This window comes from Chiloscyllium punctatum, chromosome 35 (genome assembly GCF_047496795.1).
Source record: "Chiloscyllium punctatum isolate Juve2018m chromosome 35, sChiPun1.3, whole genome shotgun sequence".
Classification (NCBI taxonomy): Eukaryota; Metazoa; Chordata; class Chondrichthyes; order Orectolobiformes; family Hemiscylliidae; genus Chiloscyllium; species Chiloscyllium punctatum.
This window is the reverse complement of record NC_092773.1, coordinates 12,043,223-12,058,820: the sequence shown is the minus strand read 5'-3', so window position 1 is coordinate 12,058,820 and position 15,598 is coordinate 12,043,223. Positions and strand designations below refer to the sequence as shown.

The 15,598-nt window shown below is 42.1% G+C and overlaps 1 protein-coding gene across 3 annotated transcripts in view; it reads right to left on the bottom strand.

Annotated features, from left to right (window-relative positions):
- The window catches only part of LOC140459648 (netrin receptor UNC5D-like), a 453,166-nt gene that overhangs the window by 328,535 nt on the left and 109,033 nt on the right, over positions 1–15,598 (bottom strand). The window contains exon 1 of one of the 3 annotated variants that reach the window (XM_072553980.1): positions 9,639–9,658. The exons of the other annotated variants lie outside the window; for them this stretch is intronic. The gene's annotated coding sequence lies outside the window, so the exon portion shown is untranslated. Of the gene's footprint in view, positions 1–9,638; positions 9,659–15,598 lie in introns of those variants that run through there. 3 annotated transcript variants of the gene reach the window in all.

The following is a 15,598-nucleotide window of genomic DNA, read 5'->3' as shown; positions in this document are numbered from 1 at the left end:
CCTACCTTTCCTCTGCCTCACCCCTCCCTCAATTTATTTCTCAGCTCCCTTCATCCTCCCCACTCCCGATTGAAGGATCCCAACTCAATGTCAACTCTCCTGCTCCCCTGATGCTGCCTGACCTGCTGTGCCTTTCCAGCTCCACCTTTTATCAACACTGATATCGTAAAATCTATTTGCCTTTTTTTTTAGTACAGAATCTGCCATCCTTATTTGGTTTAGCCTACATGTGACTCCAGATCCACAGTCATGCAGCTGAACTCTGAATTAGCCTCTCAAACGCCCCAGCAGTGGCAGGGCATACAGGGATGGCCATTAAAGGCTTTCTTTACCAATGATGGCCATATCCCACAAAAGACAAACGAGAATATCTCAGCATGTACATTTCCAGATCATAAACAGAGTCACCAAATGTTCTTCCCCCTTGGGTTGCTTTGGGTTCTTTTGCCAATCACTTTAGATCAATGTCCTCTGGTTCTTGACTCTTGGGCTCACATCTGAGTTTGACCACGGGAGCTGAGCATAAAAATCTTAGCTGACGTTCTGCTGCAATATCAAAGGAGTCCTGCAGTATTTGCGGTGCCATCTTTCAAACTGGATGTTAAACAGATCTTGTCTACTGTCTCATTTGGACTTTGAAGAGTCACGCCACAGAGATTTTCGAGTTGGGGAGCAGTGTTCATAAGATTTCAAGATTATAAGAACTGACACTTTGGGTTTTGTAAGATGAGTGAAATAGAAGGTTTTATTAAATGCTGGAAGGTTTGGACAAAATGGACGCAGAGGGAGTGTTTCCACCTGTGGGGCATAGCATAATTAGAAGTCACCAAGAAACTAGAAGGAATTCAGGGAAGGCTTCACTCAAAGAAAGGTGAGGCTGTGGAACTCAGTACTACAGAAAGTGATCGAAGTGAATCGTAAAGATGCATTTGAGAGGGTATCAGTCAAGCCGATGAAAAGCAAGTACCATTAGGATGGTGGAATTAGATGACAAAAAATAAGAGACTTGAATGGCCTGCTCATGTCATTACACTTTTTTCTTCATATTCATTCACAGGGTTTGGGTGTTGTTGGTTTGGCCAATGTTCTTTGCCCAGAGAACAGGTCATGTCAACCACATTATTGGTCCGGAGTCACATGTTGGCCAGACCAGGTAAGGATAGCAGTTTCTTCACCTAAAGGACATGAGTCAACCAGATGAGTTATTACTGCCAAACAATAATGGTTTTATGGTTGTCATCAGATCTTGAATTTCAGATTTTTATTAAATTCAAAGTCTACCATCTGTCATGCCAGGATTTGAACCCAAATCTCCAGAACGTTAGTTGGGTCCCGAGGTTAATAGTCCAACAATAATATTAGTTGACCATCGCTGATGTCATGATCATTATCTTGTTTGTGGGATTAGCTGTGTGCAAGTTAGCTGGTGTTTCTTACAAGAAATGCTTCATTGGCTGCAAATTGCTTTGTTTTATCCTGACAGAGATCCTGAAAGGCATTATATGAACACAAGTCATTTTTGTCACTCTGCCCTGCACTTTCCCACCCCTGCAAAGATTGTGTGTACCTCGATCATGCCTTTGGCCACTGGAGAAAATACTCAAATTGACAAACTGTACATTGTAACTATTCTGATGTCTCATTTTTCAAAAAGCATTTGAAGGTTGTACACTCAGGCCAAACCTGGGCAAATCATCGCCAGGTGCCTGCAAGATGAGGCTCTTTACTTCTCTGGAACCTCTCAGCCTGACAATTGGTTCAGTGCCAAATAATTAATACTGCCAAGTCATTCTCATCAATGATTCTTTGTGTGGATTGCTGCAATCATTTGGGACAATAAATCCAACGAGACTTTTAATGTGTATGAAGGACAAAGGTCACCCTGTTTTGGCTGAATGTTGTACTGCTTTTAATACAGCTTGTCTCCCTGCACCATTCTCCTGCTACAAACACTGACTTGTATCTGACTTGTTGTCACTGCTAATATGATGAAAGAGAACAGGGGAAAAGATTGCAAGCTTTCAAAACTCAGCCAACCGAAGTGTCACATTTTTGTCTGTAGCCATTAACTAGATCAAGTGAAGCTGTTTTGCTTTTGAAACAGTGGCCTGAAGCTATCATTTCCATCTTACCATCACAGACTGCAAGGGCAACATACTGTTGAATAGATTAAAAAAAAACATTCTAAAATCTAATCCTTTTGGCAATGTTTCCAAAATGTTTACTTCAAAGTGCAATAACATTACTGCCAGATTGACAGTGATTATCACCACCAGAGCTGCTGGTCAGCCAGGAATACTTATATTGATTCAACCACTGCTATTACAGAATTGCACAATAACCTTGCCAACCCAGGGCAGATGCTGAGTATGCACCAGTTACTAGTAATCCCACAGAAACACTATTTGCCTCCATGATTGTGCCACAGTCCGAGAATTTTGACATCAGTCCAAAGGTTACCTGGTATGTCTCCCAAAGATTAGTCAGCAATAAAATTCAAAAGTGATAGGCATGCAACTTCAATTTACCCAGCAATTTATTCTGTATGAATGTTTATGAAGTCATGATCTGGGGTCTGCCATCTCTGGGTTTGTTCAATACATCGCATCAGTTGTGTGACACTTTGATCTTTTATGATAAATTCCGTGTCCTATGATCCTGCCCCAAAAGCTATGTGATGAAGCAGCAGCGCTCCAAAAGGTGGTGCTTCCAAGTAAACCTGTTGGAATAAAATCTGGCATTGTGATTTTTAACTTTGTCCATCCCAGTCCAACACAGGCACCTCCACATCATGTAAGTTTGTACTCCACAGCTTTGTCAAAGTAGTTATTCTGTGAGTGAAGTGCGTGGCATCAGCATGTGACTATGCCAGAACAAGTGAACTGCCAGCACTCGGGTGGACTTCAGACAGCCAGTTTGATGACTGTTCGTTTGACAGAGGAGGTGCCCCTCAAAACTTACCTCAGCTGCTGTGCAATGGGACAATCCAAATTCATGAAAAAGGATTAATCACATTCTTTGATGGCTCAGGTGCACATTCCAGGCCATATTATTTTCAAAAAACAGAATTCAACCATGCCCCTTGAATCACTCAATCACCCACTGTCAACATAGTGAAGGTTACCACTGACTAAAAAAACTGAAAACAAATATTCTGACCTCCCCGGCAATGTCAGAAGCTCAGAGTTTGGTGTCAAGTAACTCACCAACTGACCTCGACATTGCAAAGTCGGATCACTATCAAGAAGGAACAAGGCAGGGGTGTAACTGAATTCAGTCTATGCATCTGGGTGAGAGCAGCTCCAACAATGTTTAAGCTGAATGCTATCCAGGACAAAGCAGTCTGCTTGATGGGCACCCCATCTAAAACCTCCAACTGTCCTCCACCGATGCACAATGGCAGCAGTGTTATACCATTTACAATGTGCACCACAACAACTGACCACGGCTCCTTTGACCGCACCTTCCAAACTAGCGAATTTGACTACCCAAGAAGGACAATGGCAGAAGGTTCACAGGGGCATCAGCACTGACAATATTACCCCCCCCCCCCCCCCCCCACCACTCATCCCTTCAAGCCAAAAACCATCTTGACATACAAGTAGATCAATATCCCTTCACAAACATGGGAATAAAATTGTTAATCACCCTCCTCAACAGGACTAGAGGATAAACCTTTTTCACCACCTCCCACCGGCACTGCAGTAGTTTAAGTTCTCAAAGGCAATTAGGGAATGACAATAAATGCTGGCTTCACCAGAGATGTCGACATCTTGTGAATAACTAAAACGGAAACTAAAATCACTCATTTCGGTTCAACTGGATGTTTGATGTCAAAATTAATACTTATGAATGATGCAGATCTCCCTCCGCGTCAGTCAAGATGGACCTGCCTTTTGACTCTGATTCAAGAGTTGCACCATGATTGCTGAAGCCAAATCTTTGGGATTCTACAGTGCTGCAACACTGGAAGTCATTCAGCCTGTCATGTACATGCTAGCTCTTGGAAAGAGCTGCCTGACACTATACCACACTCTGGCTGCCTCCCCACAGCACAGCAAATTATCTGTTCAAGTATCTGTACAATAAGCAATTTTTTTCAAGTTCAAATGGAAGCTGATTCCATCAGGCTTTCAAGTCTCACAATTCATATTTTAACAATCCTCCATAGTAAAATATGACGACTCAATTTTATCCTGGTTCCTTTGCCAACTATACACAGCATGTGCCGACTGGTTACTGACTTGCCATAGGAAACAGTTTCTCTTTATCTGCTTCATTCAAACACCGCTGTGATTTTGAAAACTTCAGTGATTTTGAAAACTTCAGTGAAGCCCTCCATTGCACATGTTGATAAGAAAGCAGTACTTGGGATCTGCAGCACTTCCCCAGAAATCAGCACAGTTTACAAATCGGGAATAGAATCAATTTCTTTCAGGGAATAGAATCAAGAGCATCAATGACACCAGCCAATTTGTCACTGGCAAAATGAAAAGCTAGCAAGCAAGGAGGCTAAAAGTGTACGTATGACAGATGGATCTCTGCCCAGTTTCTATCCTGGCCTGTCCCCACTTTCTGGCTCATGACTGGGAGATGGTAGCTGTTCCCACTGACCCAGCAGGCGTAGAACGCAGATTAAACATTCAGTTTAACAAACTCAGTGAAAACAAGGATGAAACACTTGGTGTGCTGAAGGGAAAACTAACCTGCTTGAGCATTAAATCCATAATCCAAACAAAAGGACAGCATTCAGATAAAAAATAATGCTTTGTTCTTCAAAGTTATGCAAGTCTGCATACTTGCTTGCATTTAACCCTTGCACTCCTAACTTTGTCCATTGCAAGATCGATTAATAATCTGTTTACTCTTCAGTCTAGCAAATTCTGTGCCAAGGTCAAGTGCATGAGTATCATTGTTATCACTCTCAACATGAAAACATATACCCGAGCCAAATCCCTTGCTTGGAATCCATCTGTTGCTGAATTTGCTCTCGCCAGGAGGGACAGCAGTAAAACGTTAATTTCAGGTTTTGAGAAGGTGAGGTCAAGGCTTGTTGTTATGCATTTTGAGCTGGTGTGAAACCCCAACTACACTGATGAGAGCCCCTCCCTGCAGTATGCAGTGAACACAGAAGACCAATTTGATTAATCCGAATGAAAAGATCTCAGACAAACACAGTCAACCACAGTCTGAGTCCACAATGACAACTGCATTCAGCTGAGGAAAATGATCCTGCTTAAAGATGTTAAAAAGATGAATGCAATTTGAAGCATTTTCAAGGACAAACTCATCCTATGCTCAGTGTCTAGTATCCAAACACGTCTTCATCATGACATATTATCCTCTTTGTAACCCACCCTCACAGCACATCACCATCCACATTACACTCTGAAAATTTATGCTGTATTTTTATTCAGAAGCTCAAGCTTTTTTTAAGTGGAAAGACTCACAGATAGCTTTAAGTCTGATTTATATTTTTAAATTGCATGTGATTAGAAGGGAAGATCATAATTTTTGTTTAATTTTTGAGTGCTGTGTGTAGTGCAGGATTGTCTGTAGTTGTTTTATCCATTTAAATAAAGTCATGAAAATCCCTCCGGTGAATAGCTAAGTGCATTAGAAACAAGTAAAGGAAAGAAAAACAAAATAAACTTGTTGTTGTACAGGAACAGAAATCCAAATCTCAAAGACAAATCAACCTAGAGGGTCAGGCAATGCACAGCAAAGGCATTTGGATTCTTCAGCGGTCTCCAAAATATGAGGTCTGGGAAAAAGTTTTGAATGACTTTGACAAAACAATTTCAGAGCAGAAGGCTGCTTAAAGCTTGAAGGTAATGCAAAACCCACATGTTGGCTCTGAAGACAGATCTGAAGAAAATTTAAAAGTCAGGAAGAAGAAACCACCATAAAATAATTACTGCTGCACCAAATGGATAAGAAACTTGGAAGTGGAGATAGTGTGAACCATCACTGAGGTCTGAGTATCTGAGGTTTTTTTGAGGGCAAAAGGATGGAATCTCTATTTCTGATATTTATAGTGTGTATATCAAATAGTTCATGCTAAAAAATGCCTGGAACAAACTCTGTTCTTTTTCACAAAGTATATCAACTGCCTCTTGTGAATTTGTTCAGTACCTGACCATCATGATGAACATAAAGTGGGGAAAAATTGCGGGGTCTGTTAAGTCAGTTGTAACTTGAGGATGGACTTGTCCAGTGTTACCATCAGCTAATATAATAACAAACACATCCAAACACCTCATCTACTGTGTCCGTTGCTCTCTGTGGTGCCCTCTACATTGGGGAGACAAGATGCCAACTTGCAGAATATTTCAGAGAACATCTCCAGGACACGTGCACCAAACAACCCCATCGCCCTTTGGCTGAACACTTCAACTCCCCCTCCCACTCTGCCAAGGACATTCAAATCCTAGGCTGTCTATACTGCTAAGTCTGAGCCAACCACATTGCATCAACATCAATTTCACCAGTTTACTCATCTCCCCTCCCACCATCTTATATCCCAGATCCAACCCTCCAATATGGCACCATCCTCTCTAACTGTCCACCTGTCCATCTTCCTTCCCACCTATACACTCCACCCTCTGCTACCACCTATCACTATCGCCCCCCCCCACCCCGCCACCATCATGTACCTATCACCTTCCAAGCTACCTTCACCCCCAGCCCCACTCACCCTCCTATTTATCTCTCACCCCCCTCCCCCCACATTCCTTATGAAGGGCTTGTGCCCAAAACATTGACACTTCTGCTTCTTGGATGCTGCCTGACCTGTGTTTTTCCAGCATCACACTCTCAACACTGATCTCCAGCATCTGAAATCCTCACTTTCTCCTGACATGCCCTGCGTATTCTCCTCTACACAATATGCACTGGCCCTGTATATAATGGTGCACTTAAGAAACTCATCCAGTGCATTATTAACAGAATAATACACCTCCTTTGTAGACTAATTTGCAGTTATCTCTCCATCAGTGCATGAACCTTCCAGATGTACACTCTAGTCTCTCCTCCACACTGGCTTCAGATCACAACATGGTTTATTCCAACCTGTCTGAGTTTGCCCACACAACTTGATCTAACGAGTGTCCTACCAAACAAATAACTGCTTCCTGTCTTAACTTCTAATTAGTTTTGTGGTAGAGCTTCATGTATCAAGAAAAGAATGACGTGCAGAGAGATGTGTGACATGAAAGGAAATCACATTTATTAAGATACAAGTAGAAAAGAGCATGCCAACCAATGACTGACACCACTTAGAGATGATTTCAGGGACAGATAAATGAGAGATGAAGAAGATTTTTGCATTATATTTTTGAGAGAAATCTAAAGCAAAAGGAAGGTCCTGATGAAGCCATGGACCCACATTTACAGATAAATATCTCAAAGAAAGGCTTGACGAAAAATGGAGGAACCTGGTCCAGATGGTTTGTATTCCAGACTACATGGGGAAAAAGTGTGCGCATCAGGGATTTGTGCCAAATGAAATGTAAGCTAGGCAGCAGCTTTATAAAAGCTAGTATTGCTCAATTGGACTGAGTTGAAAGGCATCTTTCTAAGCTCAATGCCGCAAAGAAACAAAAGCAGGAGACATTTTCTTTAATATGAAAGAAAAGCATGCCGCTTGGATGGAGCTGAATGCAATAATTCACTCTCGCTCTTGTGGTTGATGACAGTGACTGAATTACTGCCTTGGAACTGATGCGTCAGTCATCTATTAGAAAACAGTCCAGTTTTACTGCCACTTAAGATGGGAAAGAAATTTACATAGTAACTGAACCAAATCAGGTTCTTCAAACAGTCGTAGCTTTTGCCTTGCAGTTATATTTAACTTGAGAGTATGTGACAAGAGTCTACGGCCAACATCATATTAAGTTACAGTACTGTCATATCAGTAATTATAACCGGAGAGAATGCAACATTTTGCTTAGAGGCCATGTGACAGTGAACCACAAAGCCTCACAGGCAACGTTTTAATGTCAAGGCAGAACCCTTCCATTAATATCATCAGGAGAAAAGCAGACACATCAAAAATAGGCAGACTTGGCAAAATGACTCCAAATCAAACAAGATCATGACTGAAATTCCCCATCAAGTTCAATTTCCTATACAATCCCCACAAGCTTCAACTGTCTTAGTCTCTGAAAATCTGATGTTTATATAAAATCGACTGATCGTTACTCCGCATCCGTGACAAGATCATAACCAAGAGTGGAATAACTCTGCAGAGGCTGGCATCCTCTTGCCAAGTTACCCTTTATTCACACCTGAACAGTTCTTGACAACAGGATTGCCTCACTATCTCTGACACTCTCTCCTTTTATCTGTCAACCAGGGTTCCTTGATTGGGGATGTTAATCTGGTCCAATCAGGGAACTCAGATTGAGTTGTAGCTGCCTGACCTCACTACAATCACAATACAATGAGAAGGCTATTTGGCCCCGAAACCTGTAGAAACATGGGCACTTCGTTTACATACTCCCTTGGTTGCAAAAAGGTTAAATTGAAAAGAATCCCTTTCCTTACAGATACCTTTTCCTCAGGCACACGTGAACGAATGCCTTAAAAGAAGCCAATTTAACCAGATCTCCTTGGATTAGTCAAGCATGAGTTTAATTACTAATTAATATTAATTATGAATTAATTTGATCTCTGTAACAACTCGAGGAATACGTAATAGAATGCACAGGTTAGAGATAAGAGGTGAAGCCAAGAAGATGAAAGTTGCAAAACGTACAGATCTATTCATTAGTCTCTGAACTGTTTGCAACACCAGACTGATGCCAACATTCAACCTTGCAGTGAAGGTTACCAGTAGCACTGACATTAGGAGATAAACATTCAGCTTAACAATCCTAGGCTTGGCAGATGGGTAGAGTTTCTGAAGTATTTCAGCTGTGATTGAATTTCAGCATTGAGAGAAATAGAGAGAGACTGTTCAAGGTTGTCCTGTCTCTTTTAACGAATTGACAGCACCCAGAGTTAGACATCTTTTTCCATAACACAGGGGTAACTAGGAAGTAGTTGAAGAACTAACATCTGAATCCAGGATAGTACACACTAGCTATCTTGAGTTTCAATAGTCCTCTTCATTAGGGTTGAAGCTGGCTTTTTGAATCCTGTCCTTCTGTATTTCTGGAGACTAAAACAGACAATTCTGCAGGAGGTGCCTCTCTGCCAAGAGGGGAATAGTCAGCTCCTCACTTATTAACTTAAAAACAAGTCATTTTGGAATTAAAATGAGAAACATCTATCAACATTTTGAACACTGCCCCAATCTTCAGAACTCAATCAACCAAATGAACATCTCTGAACTACCCTCAATGCAAGTATATACCCCCTTAATTCAGGAGACAAGATTGGTATGCAGCACTCCGGATGTAGTCTCACCAATGCCTTGAATAGTCATAGCAAGGCTTCCTTTTACTTATATGCTCCATCCCCTTGAAATAAAGGCTAATATTCTACCTACCTTGTAAATTCCATGCAAACTGTTCATGATTAATTTGTAAGGACACGCAGATGCCTCTATTCTGCTCTTCGCACTGAAGTGGTCAACCTCAATTTTTCCCCAATGATACTGTCAGGTTAATGAGTAGACAAGGAAAGAAAAGTACCTGAATTCCTTTATGTCCTCTTCACAACTTGCTTTCTAATGTGTCTTTGTACCGTCAGCAAGTTCGAATTCAATACACTTTATCTCTTCACCCAGGTCACTGTCATAGACGATAAACTGTTGAGGCCCAGCACTGAACCCTCAGCCGCAAGATTATTTACATACAGTCTGCGAACCTGAAAATGACTCCTGACCCTGTTTGCTGTCACAAACACGGATGCAGAATGCTGGAGCAGGTCTGACAGCATAAGCGGAGAGAAAAACAGTGAAGGTTTAAAATCCACCGACACACTGAAGTCCAACCTCTGATCCATTGACCTTGCTAGAATCTGGCAAATTTTGGATGATACACTTCAAAGGCACCCACAACCTTCTTGGATACATGATTCCAAAAATTATCAGCCGTCATCATGAAGAAATCTATTCTTAGCTCTGTTCTAAATGCCAAAGCCTCCGCTATGGACTCTTCAGAGAAAAAATGGTCCCAGCATTGACTGTCTCAAATTATCAAAATTATATATGTTTCAATGAAGTCACATTCCCTTCTTTGCAAATACAAAGAATATAGGCTCAGTCTACTCGCACTCCTGTCAGAGAGCAGGTCTCTAAGGCTGGAAGTTAAATCTATTAAATTTTGGATGCACCTGATTCAGAGGCAAATATATACATCCTCAAAGAGGCCAAATCTGTACAGTTACTCCAGCTATGGACTCAACATCACCAGGTGTGGTTTCACCAAAGATCGATCTATTATAGTCAAGGCATGAAGAATACAGCACTTTGGGAAACACTGGGCAAGTTTTGTCTGAGTCTCCATGTCGCTCATTGACACTTTAGAAGACCCCTAATTGTAAACATAGATGCAGGCTATTCTCTTGATGGCTGTATTTCCTACTTGATCCTTGTTATGGACTAGGCCAGACCACTCAAAACATTCTTAAGCAGGCAGCCCAGACCATACCTTTGTAACTTGTTTCCACTTACTCTGGGTAAGTGACAATTACCCAGAGTAAATTAGCGAGGTTGACTACCAGGTTTTAAAACAGACAAAAGTTTATTCACAAAATTACACAATGAGACATGAAGAACGCCTACAGAACACTAGACTATCCAAACTAGACTTAATTATGCTGTTCCGAATATACACAACAGTTTCAATAAGCAAACCCCCTTTTAAAAAAAAGTGTTTTTAAAAAAGGAACAGATGCTTACAGGTTGAAGTTAGAAGGGCAAAGAGAGACAGCCTGTTTAGACAGTCCACTGCTGAACTCCCAACTAGTTCTGGACTGAACTGCTCAGCTAGAGAGCTGACCACTCCTCTTTCATTATACAGGTCACTTCGAAAACATGGCCACTACGGCCTGAAGTCTCATCTGTTTACCTATAAACAAAAAGGCCTCTCAATACCCTTTAATCTCTGTACCAAACTAGTTTAATCAGATCCTGGCCCATTTATGACCCCTCTGAAAAAAATCATGATATCCTTGAGAAAAGGTACAGCTTTTAGAAATGAAATAGACCAGCTTTGTGACATCCTATATTAGTCTTGCGAATGGTCCCTCATGTCAATAGCTGGTACTACACTGAGCAAATGTATTGAGGTGCACTTTGTTGTTTGGAACTGAACCTCCATGCAAGACAAATCAAGCCCTTCTTTCGAGATAATATGTGGCTGGCTTCATAAATGAGTGGACCACTTGGTGTCTGCTATTTTCTGTATTGGTCCAAACAGAGCCTTCTCGGAGGTCCAGTCCTCCTCCTACCCGGTGTTCCTCCCGCACCTAACTCTGCTTGAATTTTGCAACTTGCCTCCATGAAGTAACTGGTTCATCCCCAGTCATTAAGAGGTCCATGATGCTCCCCACTATCCCCCCTCCGAGTGTCTTGGTTCTTGGGCTGTCGCACACTGAGGAATTGTCTGGCCTATGTTAGTTGATGCTTCTCTGACAATGTTGTGGATTACAGGCCAATTGGAGATTCTGATCAACATTTTCAGGGTTTCGGTTGACCTTATCATGGTTGCTGGTGTCTTCTTGTGAGACAGCTTCCCATCTGTCGTCTTTGGGATTGCTAGGCATTGATGACAAACTACCACCAAGGTATTCTGCAGTGGTCTGCGATTGTCTGAAATTTGTTAGGCTGTTTTGGTTTTATGGTTGGGCAATCTCTGAACCTCCATTCTGAATCTAGAAGAAGATTGGTTTCATTTTCAATCTTTGGCATGGATTTGGCTTTCAAGGCACTGAGGCATTCATCGTTGCATAGCTCAGCATGCCTCATGCTTCTGAGTTGGCTGAGTCCAATCAGTGATGTGACTTGACATTTGCACTTAGAACATGCTTACGCACCTGTGTGTTTGGGGTACCCCTGATAATTTGTATAGGGTATGAGCAGGTAGGGAAAGAGTTCAGTTTTGAGTTTTGTGAAACAAGATTCAGCTGAGCATGACTCAGATCAGATAAGAACTTGCAGTTAACAATGGGGTGCTGGAGGCAAGGGTAATGGGTTAACAAGCTGAAAAAGCATTCATTATGTCGAGCTATTTAACAATATTGGAAGCATTCAATATGTAAGGTCAGTTAACAAGGGGAAAAGTATCCATTATGTGAAGCCAACAAGGTTAAGAACATTGGTCTCACAGCAGAAGGCTTAACCTCTACTTTGACACTTGCTGATTGTAACGGTCACCCAATTAATATGTTGCCTTATCTGGAAGTATGCTCCCGGTAAAATGACTAGACAGTTCATTAAGAAACTGATCTTCAAGAGAACACAGAGTCATGTCCCTGCTCACTCTCTCTCACTGACTCTGACTCTCTCTCTCTCTCTCCCTCCCTCGTGGAATAAAGAAAGATAAAACTACACTGTGTCTCTGAGTGTTTTGCTTTGACTGGGGTGGGAATGGGATGACAATACCCCTCTGTCTTTGCTTTTTGCAATGTGGCAGGCTGTGCCATAGTAATATCTGCTCTTACCACAATGAGAACATCTGGTTCAGATATTCTCTTACTTGGGGCCTATTGGCTAAGTGGTCTCTCATGGCACCAACCCATTGAAACGCGGGAGCTGCAGAGTGTGCAAAGCAGCTGTTCTGTCTTTCATGTTGGCTGAATAATGACCGCCTCTGTGCAGGGGGTGCTTCACTACAGCGTGTATCAGCAGCCTTTTTGACTGACGTTTCCATTCCCCTTGGTGGCATCTTTTATATCTTTTTGTTGCAGAAGGTTACAGTTTCCAAAGAAGTTGTTTCTTCTGTCAGTGGGCCACCTGTAAAATCTCTTATAGCAAATGTCATCATCACTTGGGTTTCCTGGTCCTCCTAATCCTGAGTCCCAGATCCACGTCAGGAAGGTTGATTTTGTCTTTTGGATCTCTTGTCCACCCCCTCAGTCTTTGTGGAGGTGAATTACTTACCAACACTGTTGGGTTTAGGGAGTGAACCCATGTAGCATGGACAGGTTTCATCGACTGTCATTACAGACGCAATTGCAGGGATGCTTCCCAACCAGACTGTAATGAGTCACACATATCCTTCATTTCCTTTTTTGCTCAGGTCATATTTATGTGGAGTTAGACGTTCTGATCCACACGGATCAACAACCATCTTGTGATTTTCTTTGAGTCGTTTAGCCAATACTTGCCAAGCCAAATGTGTGCTGCTGTTACAAGTGGGGCCAGTGGAGATGCACAAGCGATCACTATGGCAGGTTAAAAGCACATCAAAATTACCATAAAAAGTAACTAGCCAAACGAGACTCTCCAGAGAAACCCTTTGCAGAGAGTCATAATTACTCCCACCTAACTTGAGGACACTCCAAAGTAATTCACAACCAATTACCTCCTTTCAGTATAGGCAGTGCAGTCCATCCATGTACAGCAAGTGCCAACCAACAGAAATCTGAAAAATGATGAGATGATATAATTCTGTAGTATTTTCAAAGTTAAAGCTTAAATATTGGCTAGGACAGAGGAAAACTCCCCTGATCATCTTTGATAAATGTGAGGTGCTGCATTTTGAAAATACCTTTAAATGTATAATTCCTACTCTGATTTGCAAGGTCCTGGGGAGCGTTGCTGAACAAAGAGACCTTGGGGCGTGGGTTCATAGTTCCTTGAAAGTGGAGTTGTAGGTAGACAGGATAGTGAAGGAGTTTGGTATATGTTCCGTTATTGGTCAGAGAATTGAGTACAGGAGTTGGGAGGTCATGTTGTGGCTGTACAGGACGTTGGTTAGGCCACTGTTGGAATATTGTGTGCAATTCTGGTACCCTTCCTATCGGAAAGATGTTGTGAAACTTGAAAGTGTTCAGAAAAGATTTACAAGGACGTTGCCATGGTTGGAGGGTTTGAGCTATAGGGAGTGGCTGAACAGGCTGCAGGTGCTTTCCCTGGAGCATCGGAGGCTAAGGGGTGATGTGACACAGGTTTATAAAATTATGAGGGACATGGATAGAGTAAATAGACATGGCCTTTTCCTTGGGGTAGGTGAGTCCAGAAATAGAGGGTGTAGATCTACGGTGGGAGGGAGAAATTTAAAAGAGACCGAAGGGGCAACTACTTCATGCAGAGGATGGTGCTTGTATAGATTTGGCTGCCAGAGGATGTGGTGGAGGCTTGTAGAACAACATTTAAAAGGCCTCTGGGTGGGTATATGTATAGGAAGCATTTTGAAGGCGTATGGGCCAAGTGCTGGAAAATGGGACTTGATTAGTTGAGGGTATCTGGTCAGCATGGACGAGTTGGATTGAAGGGTCTGTTGCGTGCTATACGTTTTTATGACTGTATGAATGGCATCACCACAATCTTTTACATAGGACCTGGTTGTAATGCTTCACAACCTGGATATTATGTTCCAGTTTTTGGAATGCCTCAACTAGCTAACATCACAATCTTATTGTTTGGATTTAACATCTGCACCATCATAATGCTGAGAACAAATCATCCAACCTTTTGGGCCTGAAAAAAATTGAGAAAAAATAATTAAGTCAACACAAATAGCAATAATTGATTCGTATTTCAGTTTGTCAGGAATGGTGGGTTACACATAGGTACAAGCCTGCAATGTTGACACAACCAGAATTATTCAGACATTCTTTAGCAGCTTCAGAGTGGAAATTACGCTGCATGTAGGAAGTAACAAATCTGCCAGAAGTGAGCATATGGAATGGGATTTTAAAAAAAACAAAAGGAATGCAATATAAATAGCTTGTTCTTGTTGGAATCATGTTTTAAGGAATTTCAAGAGAACAGTTGTGAACAGCAACTCGCTAACATGAGTATACGCCACTATTCTGCTTATCGCTTGGAGATATTTGTTAATTATATGGCCTCAGCTGGAGCTTCTGATGTTCTATCCATCTGGACCTGCACAACAGCAAGCAAACATCCTCATCTCAAGTTGTCACTTTTTCAACAAGCTGCTACATAGTTCTGTTATAACAATGAGAACTTCTGGTCAGTGAAATGTCTGAAGAGCAGGGAATGCCTTCAACATTGGAGACTGAGCAATGTTTCTATAGCTAAACTGCACTTGAGCCTACAGCTTTGGGCAATAGCACAGTGATTCCAGAGAGATCAGTCATTACAATATCCCAAAGCTCCGTTTCGTTCGTGTGATACCTTATGTGAGTGGTAGAGCATGTGCCTTGCTGGGAAGTGGCTGCAGTAGCAGATGCAGAGTAAGTATAAAGTCTCAGAGAGAGGATGGCAACACTCACGCTGGTACGAGTACACTCCTCCAAATGGCTGAGACTGCATTGACCCGCATGGCAACCTTGGACCAGGCTGACGTGGTCAGGTGTCATGGTCTCAACTGTCAGTCCTGGGGGAAGAGGACATCCCACGTCTGCACCACCTCATCCAACAGGACCTTCAGTACGCCACCCAACAAGTGGAACGCTGGTTTTCCTCATAACTGTCATGTCTGGGACAGGTCAAGGAGCAATAGCTCCAGACTGACAG